At 45.0% G+C, this 13,973-nt stretch overlaps 1 protein-coding gene across 2 annotated transcripts in view; it reads left to right on the forward strand.

The window, feature by feature from the left end:
- LRRC1 (leucine rich repeat containing 1) overlaps nt 1–13,973 on the forward strand; it is a 119,122-nt gene that overhangs the window by 45,894 nt on the left and 59,255 nt on the right. The window lies entirely within an intron of this gene.

Consider the following 13,973-nt stretch of genomic DNA (forward strand, 5'->3'; position numbering starts at 1 on the left):
CTATGAAACCTAATAATGAACAGAAATGGAAGACGCTGCATAACCCACTGAAATTTAACACTGTCTCAGGGACCTCAGTATTTTATACTGGTCGTTGTCATTTCTTCCATTATGGTTTTTTCTTTTTTTATAATTATCAATTCAGGATGATTCTTGATAGGTACAGTGTTTCATCCTGGACTTTATTTCATATTTTTCTCTGCTCACCTATATCCTGTAATTTTCTTTAAGCATTAAGTAAAAGGAGTTCAGAAATATTGTTTAAATCATCTGCTTTAAATTGACCTTCAGTGGGCAGATATTCCAGCTCCCTTGATAATCCTTTCCTGATGTCATCATGTAATGAAGAAAAATGAAGTTTGGCGTCAGCCTTGATTGATTTTTTTTTTTTTTAATCTACTTTTGTGATAGTGTGACTCAAGTGAATATCAAATTCATGTTTTTGTTGGGGCGTGTGTGGAAGAAAGTGTAGATGGAAGGAGAGAAGAGACACTTTGTGGGCAAGTCTCCTTTTCCCCCAATTCTGCAAACACCCTCAGGATTTGTTTTCACTTATTGAAGACATTTCTGCTCCTGTCGTGAAATCATAATCCTTGGGTTTTACATGGGTCTGAAATAGGAGAAAGTGGGCCAGGAGGGCATGTTCTTTTAATCTGTGAATTATAAATGATCTAAACAGGCTGTCTGCACTGCTTTATAACAGGAAACTTTGCATACTAAGAAAACACAGGGGTTTTGTGTCAAATTAAAAAAATCAGTCTTTGGCCTTAATTTTACTTACTGGTGTTACAAATGACATTTAAGATAGCTGAAAGATTCAGTGAAAAATATTTTCAGTATACTTGTTTGTTCTGTTTTTGTGTGGGTCTCTTATACAGAACGAGAAGAGAATTTCTTTAAAATGTGGTTATAAAACCACAAAGTGGCATGGTAATTTAGGGGCATGATTAGTTCCTGAAATTATTTCTTAGCTTTATTGAGTGGATTTTTAAATCTGTTTCTGTTATATGTTGTGACAAAGTCAGGCCGGAGGGCTGCAGGAGGGTCTGGGAAAACAGGTATGTTAACCCTAGAATGCTGAAGGCCCTTTTTCCTACAAGCTGGGAAGGGGTCACTTCAGGTCAGTTAGGAATACCTGAGTCCAATTAAGGGCTGCCTGAAACCTGTTTAAATCCTCTCTCCTGGCTGGAGAAGACAAGCTGCTGCAAGGCTGGCAGTAGCAGGAAGATAGGCTTCTCCAGCATGTGAGTCTGTGCTGCTTCCCATAGGGGAGACACCCAAACCCAGTGCCTGGGGAAGGACTGACACCCCAGGGCCAGCAACAGAACAACACCTTCCCCATGAGGGGGCCAGAGAAAGGTATTCCTTTTTGTTTCTGTGCGTTATAGACTTGTTTCCCTTTGGTTGGCAGAGGAGCACTCCTCAGGCCTGCTCCAAGGCCTACTGGGAAGACCCTGAGAAACAAACCCCGAAGGGGGAAGACGAACACGCTCCAGAGTGGGACTGATTTCCCCAGGCACTGTCCCTGTAGGAGGAGGGAGCGTTAAGTCCGGTGAGGCAGAAGGGGTGCCTTGCCACAATGTCCTGTTTCTATATGCCTCCTCCAAAGCTCGGCAGACCAGATTGAAAATAGTTCCTCCTTCTATTTTGGAGAAGAGGGAAATATAGGTACTAACTGTGTTTGGGCTGCAGCGAGACAGGATTCTAGGTGCTGATTAGTTTTTAAACTGTTGTGCCTATCACTGTAGCATCTGTCTTGAGGTAGATATTAGATAGTGTCGACAGTATGCTTTGGTGTTCTACAAAGAGAAGATGAGGTCCCTGCTTTGAGGAGCTAAAATCTAATGCTAACTGAAATATGTTCAGACATGTCAAAAGAAAGCCCAAACACTCAAGGAAGTGCAGGGGCAAATATGGTTGTTCTCTCCCCATCCGTTGGACAACTGTCTGGTAAGGAGGCAGGAAGGAGTGAAGTATGGGCAGATCCAGACCCATGGGTCAACCATCCTGCATGCTGGCCAGCAAAAAGGAGTATGCTATAGCAAAGGGCTACAGGAAGTTACTTGGGAAATACAACAGGCACTGTGTAGCTAACTACATATGCCAACTGGTGCCTTCTTTCTACTCCTGTACTGTGCCCAGTTTAGTCCTGTATGAGCAACATTCAAATGGGGGAATGAGATGAAAGCTGTCTAATTCAAAAGTCAAACTTAGCACTTATATTTCTGTGCGGGGGTGGGTAGAATCTTACATTTCCCTTTGTACAGGGCATCTTAATGTGGCGAATTGTAAACTTGTGGGCTACAAACCCTGTCATTTCTGTGACAGGTGAATTTAACTGAAGGTGGACACAGCAGATGCCTCTTCCATATACTGCAGTGGTCCCCAAACTGTGAGCTGCACCCTGGTTGGGGGTGGCATGGAGGAACATTCGGGGAGGGGGGGAAGAGAGTGCGGCGGGGCCCTGGATTGCCCCCATGGGGCGTGGGGAGGGAGTGCCAGCCTGCTCCCAGTGGTGGCTCCGCTCTTGGCTGCTGGCCCTGGCTCCCAATCTGGCTATGGCTTTGGCCCCTGGCTCCTGGCCCGGCTGTGACTCCAGCCCCAGGCTCAGCCCCCTTACCCCTGTCTATGCATCCCCCACCTCTGGGAGCCACAGCCCTGCTCCTGGCCCCAGCTCCTGACTGCAGCTTCTGGGAGTAGAAGGGAAGACGGGGATGCAATGTGAAAAGTTGGGGGAGCACTGATATACTGGATAAATTCTCGGAATGCTGGTAGTTCTCTTTGAGGATGCACAAGGGGTGCATGTGTCCTGCAAATCTTTGAGGGTCTTTTCATACCCTGAGGAAACAGGTATCCGAACCCAGCTACCAGGCAAACTGACTTCTTTATGTGCCCGCTCTAACAGATATGACACCTAAAATCAGCATAGAGAAGACTGCAGAGAGAGAAAAAACATTGTACTAGGTGGCAGTACCAATGCTATCAGTGTCTTGCTTCAGACCTAGAGCGAAGCTTCCCCAAACACAGAGGCAGATATTCTAAATGGAGCTCATGGCCTTCCCACAAGGACAGACTGCATAAGGCCTCAGGAGAGAACCACTAAGCCTCATGTGTGACATTGAGGGCTAGTGACAAAAAACAGCCTGTGGCATAGAGAGAAAAATTATCTAGTGTCAACCCTGGTATTGGTGGCACAACCTTTGGCATTGATGCCTGCAGCTGAACAAAGACCACTTGATGTGCCCCCAGAAGAACCAGGCATGTCCTCAGTACAGTCCTGGTACAGAAAGTTCTGTAGGCCCTGGCACTGCTCCTACAGATTTACTCCTTCATTAGGGCACATGTTCTCACCGGCTTTGAGCAGAGAATCTTCTCCTCTGAGATCTGTGGGTGACACCACTGAAAGACCACTTGGCTGACCCTACAGGGTTCAGCGACCATCACATCAGGATTGACATTGAACTGGGCAATATCAGATGAGCCAGCCACATCCATAGGACATGCCACTGTGGCCCTATTGAACATATTGGGGTCCAACCTCCATGTGCTTCTAAGAGCCAATGTCTACCACACTCCAGGAGGAGAGAGATCACTCTCCCCAGTGGCATCCATGGTTAGGTCACTGACTCCAGGGCAGGGGGAGAGGAAGGAATCAGGAAGAAGGAGACCTGGGACCAGAGCAACACCTCCACCCTACTTTACCACCGAAGGACTTTTCATCCTTGTCAGCTGATGAAATGGTATCCTCGGTGCTGGTTTACTTCAGGAATTTCTTATGAGAATTGTGGAGACTCTCTAGAAATAGACACATTTGTCATACAAGAAAAAAAAAATCAAAAGTTGTTCAACATATTGACAACTTCTGTCCTGGTTAGAATTGCTATCCAAATAAATGAGGGACTGCTAGACCCTGCTGTGGGTGGCAAAATATCAAGCCCTTCTGGCCAACTATGATTCTTTGACCTAGGTAGAACAATTCCCTCTTTTATTTCTTTGAGCTTTTCCCTGTTCTATGGTGGGAGCTTTGATAATCGTAGATGACCAATTGGTGGCCAGATGGCCCTACAGGTGGGCAATGGCTGTATTTGTGGTCACAGCGATGACTATGTGCGGAATGTCATGGCTTCAAGGATTGGGCATTAGCAGGGACACATATAAGCCACAATTGAGGACCTGACTTTTGAAGATGTGGAACTATTCAGTGAGCAGATAGACAATGCTATGCACTCCATTAAAAAGATCGTAAGGCCACTTGGAGATACACATCTCAGCCCCGTCTTGCAAGCCATACAGTCATCAATCCCAGATGAGACAGTGACATTTTAACACACCAGACCACCTGATTACCATGGCCCTGTTGAACCCACGTTTCTTCTTGGTGCCAGCCTTCCTTCTCCCCTGCATCTATGGGGCATCAGCAAATTTTGACAGGATTTTTGGGAGCCACAACAGAGCCAGCCCAGAAGGCATGATCTGTGGTAACATCAGACAGGTGCTGGAGATCGCCCACGGCTCTTCCATCCAGTTCCACTTTTTGCCCTCTAGTCCCCCACTTCCTTTGCCCTCTTAAGGGACATTTCTTACAAGAGACTGTTACAAGCAGAAGTGTCTCATTCCTTTGTCTAGGACCCATAGAGGAGGTTCCATGAGAGTTCAGGGGAAGAGGCTTCTAGTCCCAGTATTTCCTTATTACGAAGAAGAAAGGAGGTCTTCGTCCTATACTACAGCTGAAGAAATTCAACAAATACATATGCTGCCCCAGGATCAGGATGGTAACTCTCTTGCTTCCATACTTTCACTTCTTCACACTCATGACTGGTTCATGACTTTCGACTGCAGGGTGCATACTTCCCCATAGTGAAGTCCACAGGAAGTGTCTCAGTCAGTGTGACCCAACCATTGCCAGTAAAGGGTACTGTCCTTCAAACTCTCAGCAACACCATTTTCACAAGATGCCTGGCAGTGGTCGCAGCACATTTAAGGAGAAAGGGAATCCACTTTTACTCATGCCTACATGAATGGCTGATCAGAGGCAGGTCCCAGGAGCAAACTGCAGCAGCTCGGCAGTGTGTTCCTCTCTCTTCTCCCAACTAGTACTCTGGGTGAACTATAAGAAATCATGCCATCATAGTCCCATGATGGCATAGCCATGACTGATTTGTCTACCTCCCAGAGGAGAAGTTCCATTTTCTCCAGTCTGACAGACCACCTTCAGTCAAATCTGTTGGCTGTGCATACATGTCTGGAGCTTCTAGGCCACGTGTTGGCTTATCTGATTTCATTTTCAGCCCTTGCAGCTGAGGTCTGTGTACACCCTGTCCAAACATTACGTGAAAAAGAGTCGTGCTCCTGTCTCAAATTCTGTGAGAACTCACTTGGTGGCTGGATGCAGAGGATATGAAAGGGGGTTCTCTTGTTTTGTGCTCCCTGCCTGACAACAGGCAGACTCCTCAAGGATAGGATGGGGTACTCACCTAAACCTTCTGCAGATGCAAATAACTTGGTCTCAGGACAACTTGAAACTGCAACTTGAAACTGCCTGGAGCTCAGTGCCATCTGGTTGGCTTGTGTAGCATTCCTGCCTGTTTTGCAGAAATCCACAATGCAGATCTTGACGAACAAGATGTAATGCACTGGGAAATATCTGTAGTTTTTTTTTTTTAATTTTTAAATAAATCTGGTGCATGCTTCTCTGTTTCTTCATGATGGGTTACTTGCTATAGACTGAGATCAAAAGGCGTTGCAATCAAGCTGGAAAGGTAAAATGGGCCTAGATAAGGAGCATCCCAACAATCAAGCATAATTGCCAGGTTTAAAAGTGTGAAGAAGCGACTCCTTGGCCCCAACATGCTGATATAACTGGTTTGCCAAGGCTGAGAGAGAGAGAGATATCAAAGGGAACACTAAGGGCATGGCTACCCTAGGGACATTACAGCGGCACCAATTAAAAACTCTATGTAGCCACTCTAAGCCGATGGGAGAAAGCTCTTCTGTCAGCTTAACCACTCCAGCCCCTGCAAGCAGCAGAAGCTGTATCATTGGGAGAAGTTCTTCTGCCGACATAGCGCTGTTCCTACCGGTGCTTATGTCGGAATAACTTTTGTTACTCACCTCTGAGCGACATAAATTATGCTGACATAAGCTGTGGCGTTGATACAACCTAAATTGATTAAGATCCTGGGCCTAGGGGGGAAAAAAAAGGAGTGAGTTTGGGTGAGCTAAGGAAGGTTGCCCAGGGAGTGTTCGTTAAGTTGACATGCAACTGAGGGAACACACAGACAGTGCATGCTGCAAGCAGAATGGTCTGTTTCTCTCAGCCATGCCCGGGGAGAATGCTAGCCACAGGGGAACTTAGAAAAGCTGTCAAGGAAAGATTAAGGTAACAGTAAGATCCAAACGCACAGGCCACCCACTGTTTATACGCTTTGCCCTGTGTGCTCTGCACCTTTGGGGGAATGAATATAATGCTTTGTTTTTGTTTTGTAGAGGTGCTGTTTTTTGAGTCACTGGAATGTTTAATCAGTTTGCTGTTCACAGGTCCCCACAGGGAAAGGGCTCACAGGTACCAAATGCAGTTGGGCCTGTAGCATTCCCACTTTTGGAAAATGGGTACTGCAGGCCAGAGATCCAGTGTGTCACTGCTGCAAACAAAGGTGTGACTTTTTTTTTTTTTTTTTTTTTTAAATCTAGCTAGCGCAGCTAAAAACAGCAGTGAAGATGCAGCGGCGTGGGCTTTACACACTCCCCCCAAAACCCTGGGTGTGTACTTGTGTGCCTAGCTTACACTGGGGTCTGTGCTGCCACATCTGGACTACTATTTTTAGCCATGTTAGCTAGCTTAAAGCTAGTGTGGCTAGGTCTACATGAGTTGCAATCACACCTTCAATTGCACTGTATACATCCCTCCAGTCTGAGTTATTGGACCATGGTACTGCCCAGGGTAAGGTGCAGAAATTCGGGCCTGTCTCTTAAGTGAGAGGGGTGCACTTAAGTGGGGGACTAAAACGATCAGAAGGTGCCGTTTGCCCGGTAATTGTGACACAGCACTTCCCTGATGCACTATGTAAACAAGGAAGAAGGCTCTCGGTCATCCCCTCCCTATCAGGAAACAATCAGGATGTGGATATGGTGCCATTATTACAGAGTAATCCCATTTGCTCTGTACCTTCTAGGAGCCAGCAGTGACCTGGAAGACTTCTTAAACGGACATGTGGTAAACAACCTTGAGTGGTTGCTGCAGAATCCATCATGGACCTAATATTTCACCAGTACTGCACTTGAAATATGCTGGACTGGCAATTGATTTGTTGAAGTCCACCTTGCGGCAGTATTGGTGTTGCTCTCTGATACAGTCATTCTCTTTTCTCATCCGGTATCAGAATTCTCAAGGGCGTCCTACCTACGTATCCACCTGCTAGAGATACTAGTCCGGTGTGGCATCTCGGCGTTGTCTTCAAGCTCATAGAGCCTGTCATAAATATAAAGGGAAGGGTAACCCCTTTGAAATCCCTCCTGGCCAGGGGAAAGCTCCTCTCACCTGTAAAGGGTTAAGAAGCTAAAGGTAACCTTGCTGGCACCTGACCAAAATGACCAATGAGGAGACAAGATACTTTCAAAAGCTGGGAGGAGGGAGAGAAACAAAGGGTCTGTGTGTCTGTCTATAGTCTGTCTATATGCTGGTCTTTACCGGGGATAGACCAGGAATGGAGTCTTAGAACTTTTAGTAAGTAATCTAACTAGGTATATGTTAGATTATGATTTCTTTAAATGGCTGAGAAAAGAATTGTGCTTAATAGAATAACTATTTCTGTCTGTGTATCTTTTTTGTAACTTAAGGTTTTGCCTAGAGGGGTTCTCTATGTTTTTGAATCTAATTACTCTGTAAGATATCTACCATCCTGATTTTACAGGGGGGATTTCTTCATTTCTATTTACTTCTATTTTTATTAAAAGCCTTCTTGTAAGGAACTGAATGCTTTTTCATTGTTCTCAGATCCAAGGGTTTGGGTCTGTGGTCACCTATGCAAATTGGTGAGGCTTTTTATCCAACATTTCCCTGGAAAGGGGGGGTGCAAGTGTTGGGAGGATTATTCATTGTTCTTAAGATCCAAGGGTCTGGGTCTGTAGTCACCTAGGCAAATTGGTGAGGCTTTTTACCAAACCTTGTCCAGGAAGTGGGATGCAAGGTTTTGGGAAGTATTTTGGGGGGAAGGACGCGTCCAAACAGCTCTTCCCCAGTAACCAGTATTAGTTTGGTGGTGGTAGCGGCCAGTCCAAGGACAACGGGTGGAATATTTTGTACCTTGGGGAAGTTTTGACCTAAGCTGGTAAAGATAAGCTTAGGAGGTTTTTCATGCAGGTCCCCACATCTGTACCCTAGAGTTCAGAGTGGGGGAGGAACCTTGACAGAGCCTATTTCAAGCTGCCCTTCAATTGTTTGATTCATCATTGTACCCTCAAGACCATTTTTCTAGTTGCTGTTGCCTCCAGCACGGAGGGTCAGCAAGCTCCAAGCCCTTATGACTGGATCTCTTCAGGGGCAAGGAGGTACGAAGGTAACACCTTCAGTTCCACCCTAAAGTGGTTTTGAAATTTCACCTATATCAGTCTATTAACTTACTACTTGTCTTTCCAAAACCACATGCGATGCCAGGGGAGAAGCTGCTTACTTTGGAAGTTTCAAGAGCCTTGCTTTATTATCTTGACAGGACTGAGCATTTTAGATTATCACCCCACTTCTGTGGCTATATCTGGCCTGTCAAAGGGCCAAGCTATGCTTTTGTAAAAGATATGCTCTAGGACTTATTTTGGTGAAGTTCTATGGCCTGCGTTGTACAGGAGGTCAGAGTAGTTGATCACAATGGTGCCATCTGGCCTTGGAATCTGTGAACCACAGGGAGTCTCTTAAGTGGATCACACAGTGTCTTGCCATCCGTTGTCAATTAGCTTGTGAGCCTCTCTCCGAATGTCAAATCGTACTCCACCAGGGCTCGGGCATTAACAGAAATACCAGTATAGCTTATATCAAGGTAAATAGATACAGCTACCTGAGCGGTGTCCACACTGCTGCACACGCTGATTTAAGCTACTTTGCCTTTGAAGCTGTATCCACACTGTGCTCTGCTGTGTTGATCAAAGCATGTTGCACTGTGAGTAGGCATCTCAGGGTACTAAGTGCTACTTCTAGGTGCTACACTTTCTAGGTAACTTTCACAGCAGATTGTGGGATATTTCCTGGATGCTCAAAGAATCCTGGGATTAGTGCTCAGATTCATGTGATCTCTTTGTCTGAAAATCTACATACCACACAGACTATGCTGACAGCTTGTGCCACACGCTCTCAAAGAAACTGCGGAATCACCTGATCAACATCCTCTACAGTAAACAGGGAAAGATTAAGAATGAGCTCTCAAAAATGGATACTCTCATAAAAACCCAACCTTCCACACAAACTTCCTCGTGGCTGGATTTTACTAAAACTAGACAAGCCATTTACAACGCACACTTTGCTTCTCTACAAAAGAAAAAGGACACTAAACTTTCTAAACTACTACATGCTACAAGGGGCCACAGCAATGGTTCCCTCAACCCACCTAGCAATATTGTTAACCTATCCAACTATACTCTCAGCCCAGCAGAAGCAGCTGTTCTATCCCGGGGCCTCTCCTTCTGCCCCTCCACCCCCACGAACATGATACAGTTCTGTGGTGACCTAGAATCCTATTTTCGACGTCTTCGACTCAAGGAATATTTCCAAAATACCTCTGAACAACATACTAATCCACAGAGGTCTCCCTACCAACACTACAGAAAGAAGGATTCTAGGTGGACTCCTCCTGAAGGTCGAAACAGCAGACTGGACTTCTACATAGAGTGCTTCCGCCGACGTGCACGGGCTGAAATTGTGGAAAAGCAGCATCACTTGCCCCATAACCTCAGCCATGCGGAACGCAATGCCATCCACAGCCTCAGAAACAACTCTGACATCATAATCAAAAAGGCTGACAAAGGAGGTGCTGTTGTCGTCATGAATAGGTCGGAATATGAACAAGAGGCTGCTCGGCAGCTCTCCAACACCACTTTCTACAAGCCATTACCCTCTGATCCCACTGAGAGTTACCAAAAGCAACTACAGCATTTGCTCAAGAAACTTCCTGAAAAAGCACAAGATCAAATCCGCACAGACACACCCCTGGAACCCCGACCTGGGATATTCTATCTACTACCCAAGATCCATAAACCTGGAAATCCTGGGCGCCCCATCATTTCAGGCATTGGCACCCTGACAGCAGGATTGTCTGGCTATGTAGACTCCCTCCTCAGGCCCTATGCTACCAGCACTCCCAGCTACCTTCGAGACACCACTGACTTCCTGAGGAAACTTCAATCCATCGGTGATCTTCCTGATAACACCATCCTGGCCACTATGGATGTAGAAGCCCTCTACACCAACATTCCACACAAAGATGGACTACAAGCCATCAGGAACACTATCCCCGATAATGTCACGGCTAACCTGGTGGCTGAACTTTGTGACTTTGTCCTTACCCATAACTATTTCACATTTGGGGACAATGTATACCTTCAGATCAGCGGCACTGCTATGGGTACCCGCATGGCCCCACAGTATGCCAACATTTTTATGGCTGATTTAGAACAACGCTTCCTCAGCTCTCGTCCCCTAAAGCCCCTACTCTACTTGCGCTATATTGATGACATCTTCATCATCTGGACCCATGGAAAAGAAGCCCTTGAGGAATTCCACCATGATTTCAACAATTTCCATCCCACCACCAACCTCAGCCTGGTCCAGTCCACACAAGAGATCCACTTTCTGGACACTACAGTGCTAATAAACAATGGTCACATAAACACCACCCTATACCGGAAACCTACTGACCGCTATTCCTACCTGCATGCCTCCAGCTTTCACCCTGACCACACCACACGATCCATCGTCTACAGCCAAGCTCTGCGATACAACCGCATTTGCTCCAACCCCTCAGACAGAGACAAACACCTACAAGATCTCTGTCAAGCTTTCTTACAACTACAATACCCACCTGCGGAAGTGAAGAAACAGATTGATAGAGCCAGAAGAGTTCCCAGAAGTTACCTACTACAGGACAGGCCTAACAAAGAAAATAACAGAACGCCACTAGCCGTCACCTTCAGCCCCCAACTAAAACCCCTCCAACGCATTATTAAGGATCTACAACCTATCCTAAAGGATGACCCAACACTCTCAGAAATCTTGGGAGACAGGCCAGTCCTTGCCTACAGACAGCCCCGCAACCTGAAGCAAATACTCACCAACAACCACATACCACACAACAGAACCTCTAACCCAGGAACTTATCCTTGCAACAAAGCCCGTTGCCAATTGTGCCCACATATCTATTCAGGGGACACCATCACAGGGCCTAATAACATCAGCCACACTATCAGAGGCTCATTCACCTGCACATCCACCAATGTGATTTATGCCATCATGTGCCAGCAATGCCCCTCTGCCATGTACATTGGTCAAACTGGACAGTCTCTACGTAAAAGAATAAATGGACACAAATCAGATGTCAAGAATTATAACATTCATAAACCAGTCGGAGAACACTTCAATCTCTCTGGTCACGCAATCACAGACATGAAGGTCGCTATCTTAAAACAAAAAAACTTCAAATCCAGACTCCAGCGAGAAACTGCTGAATTGGAATTCATTTGCAAATTGGATACTATTAATTTAGGCTTAAATAGAGACTGGGAGTGGCTAAGTCATTATGCAAGGTAGCCTATTTCCTCTTGTTTTTTCCTACCCCCCCCCCCCCCCCGATGTTCTGGTTTAACTTGGATTTAAACTTGGAGAGTGGTCAGTTTTGGATGAGCTATTACCAGCAGGAGAGTGAGTTTGTGTGTGTATGGGGGTGGGTTTTTGGAGGGGGGTGAGGGAGTGAGAGAACCTGGATTTGTGCAGGAAATGGCCTAACTTCATTATCATGCACATTGTGTAAAGAGTTGTCACTTTGGATGGGCTATCACCAGCAGGAGAGTGAATTTGTGTTGCGGGGTGGAGGGTGAGAAAACCTGGATTTGTGCTGGAAATGGCCTAATCTGAAGATTACTTTAGATAAGCTATTACCAGCAGGACAGTGGGGTGGGAGGAGGTATTGTTTCATATTCTCTGTGTATATATAAAGTCTGCTGCAGTTTCCACGGTATGCATCTGATGAAGTGAGCTGTAGCTCACGAAAGCTCATGCTCAAATAAATTGGTTAGTCTCTAAGGTGCCACAAGTACTCCTTTTCTTTTTGCGAATACAGACTAACACGGCTGTTACTCTGAAACCAGTAATTTTTTAGTGGTCATTTGCCTCTCTCTCCCTGACAGCAGTTTTAAAAATGAAAGAAATGCAGACGAACACTTTTTTATGTATATTATTTATATCAGCAGGATGACCTTGTCTCGTAGGTAACCCTAGTTGATGTGCTTTTTGTACAGTTGTGTGAGGAAGCAGAGGAGGTTTCCAGGGAAACACTCCTATATAATCCCCTCATTGAGCATCTAAACTTAGTTAAGCACTGCTTCTGAAGATGGTCTTGCTTGCTTGCTCTTCAGTTCTGCAGTTGGAGGTTATTCAAAAGAAACGTTTTCCCACAGGCTTCACAATATAGTTGTGGGAAAGCTTATTTTTCCGAGGGGGGGACGGGGGGAAGGAAGGAGGGAGGAAGTCCTGCTATACCTAAATCAGGTTTCTAGAGTTGAAACTCCAAAGTTATTGGATCAGATTGGAACACACTTTCCAAATTCATTTTTTAAACTAAATATACCTCCCACTACACACAGGCCATATAGTCCTGCTGGCCAATAAAGTCCAGGGAACTATTTGTGTGAGTAAGTATATCGGATCACTGCCTGACTACGTTTCCTGTGTGGTTAGAATTGGAGGAATATATTTAACAAACTTAAACAGGGGATGTGGTCTGGGAAAAATGTGAGGCGGGGATGGAAGGGAACTGAAAAGAAAATTTATGACTGGGCAATTGCTGTTACTTTTTTTTAGATTTACCTTGGTTTCTTCTGACTGGAGAGAATTTAGATCTAGTGTGATGTTTCTATGCGCTTTACGCTTGTTTTAAATGCGTAATATTCTTACGCAGGTTCTGGAAGAATTGAGGAAGTAGATAACTACCTTTTTGTTGTTGTTGTTGTCATTGTTTTGACCAATAGGAGACTAAAACACAAAATAAATCTCAACCTGGTAGATTTAAAACACTAGATCAAGCTAATTACATTATTGTCCCTGGCAAACTCCTCTAGCCTTCACGTTTTCACTGAGCCTGGTATGAGTGTATTTTGCCTCTTGTTAAAGTGGCTGAACTAAGTGTTCCAAGGATGAAGCAGTGGCATCTACATTTTAAGATCAGTTTAATAGCAGTAACAAAGAATTAGGGGTTTTCTAGAGATAAACATTCTGAAAGTGCTCTCTACTGTCTCGTCTCGTAAACAATTCCCAGATGAAAGCGGGGCTCTTATTCAAAAGAGAATGCTTGAAACGAAGGGACGTATGTACAAAGGTTTAATTGCTGTTAATATTTGAACATGCTGTTTTCCTCTGTGCATATCTCTATCCAAGTATTCATATAAATTTTATTCCTTTCAAAGTAAATGACTGGAATCACAAATCTGAAACTTTGAAAGCAAATACATTCTACCAGTGTGGGCATTATTCTTGTTGTAATTTAATGTAAGAACTTAAGGACCCTTAACGTAGGCTGCTCATGAAAATAGCATTGACGCATGAAACCTGGCAGACATCTTTTTAAAGCTCTACTTATGTACTGTACAGTATTTGAAACTTCCTGTTTACCTACAAATAGCTGATTAACTTCATTTATATTAAACCAGACCTCGGACGGCTTGTCTACTCTTACAACCATTTTCACGTCTGCTTAGTGAAGGTGCTACCTATGCTGAAA

This window comes from Eretmochelys imbricata, chromosome 3, assembly GCF_965152235.1.
Source record: "Eretmochelys imbricata isolate rEreImb1 chromosome 3, rEreImb1.hap1, whole genome shotgun sequence".
NCBI classification, from domain to species: domain Eukaryota; kingdom Metazoa; phylum Chordata; order Testudines; family Cheloniidae; genus Eretmochelys; species Eretmochelys imbricata.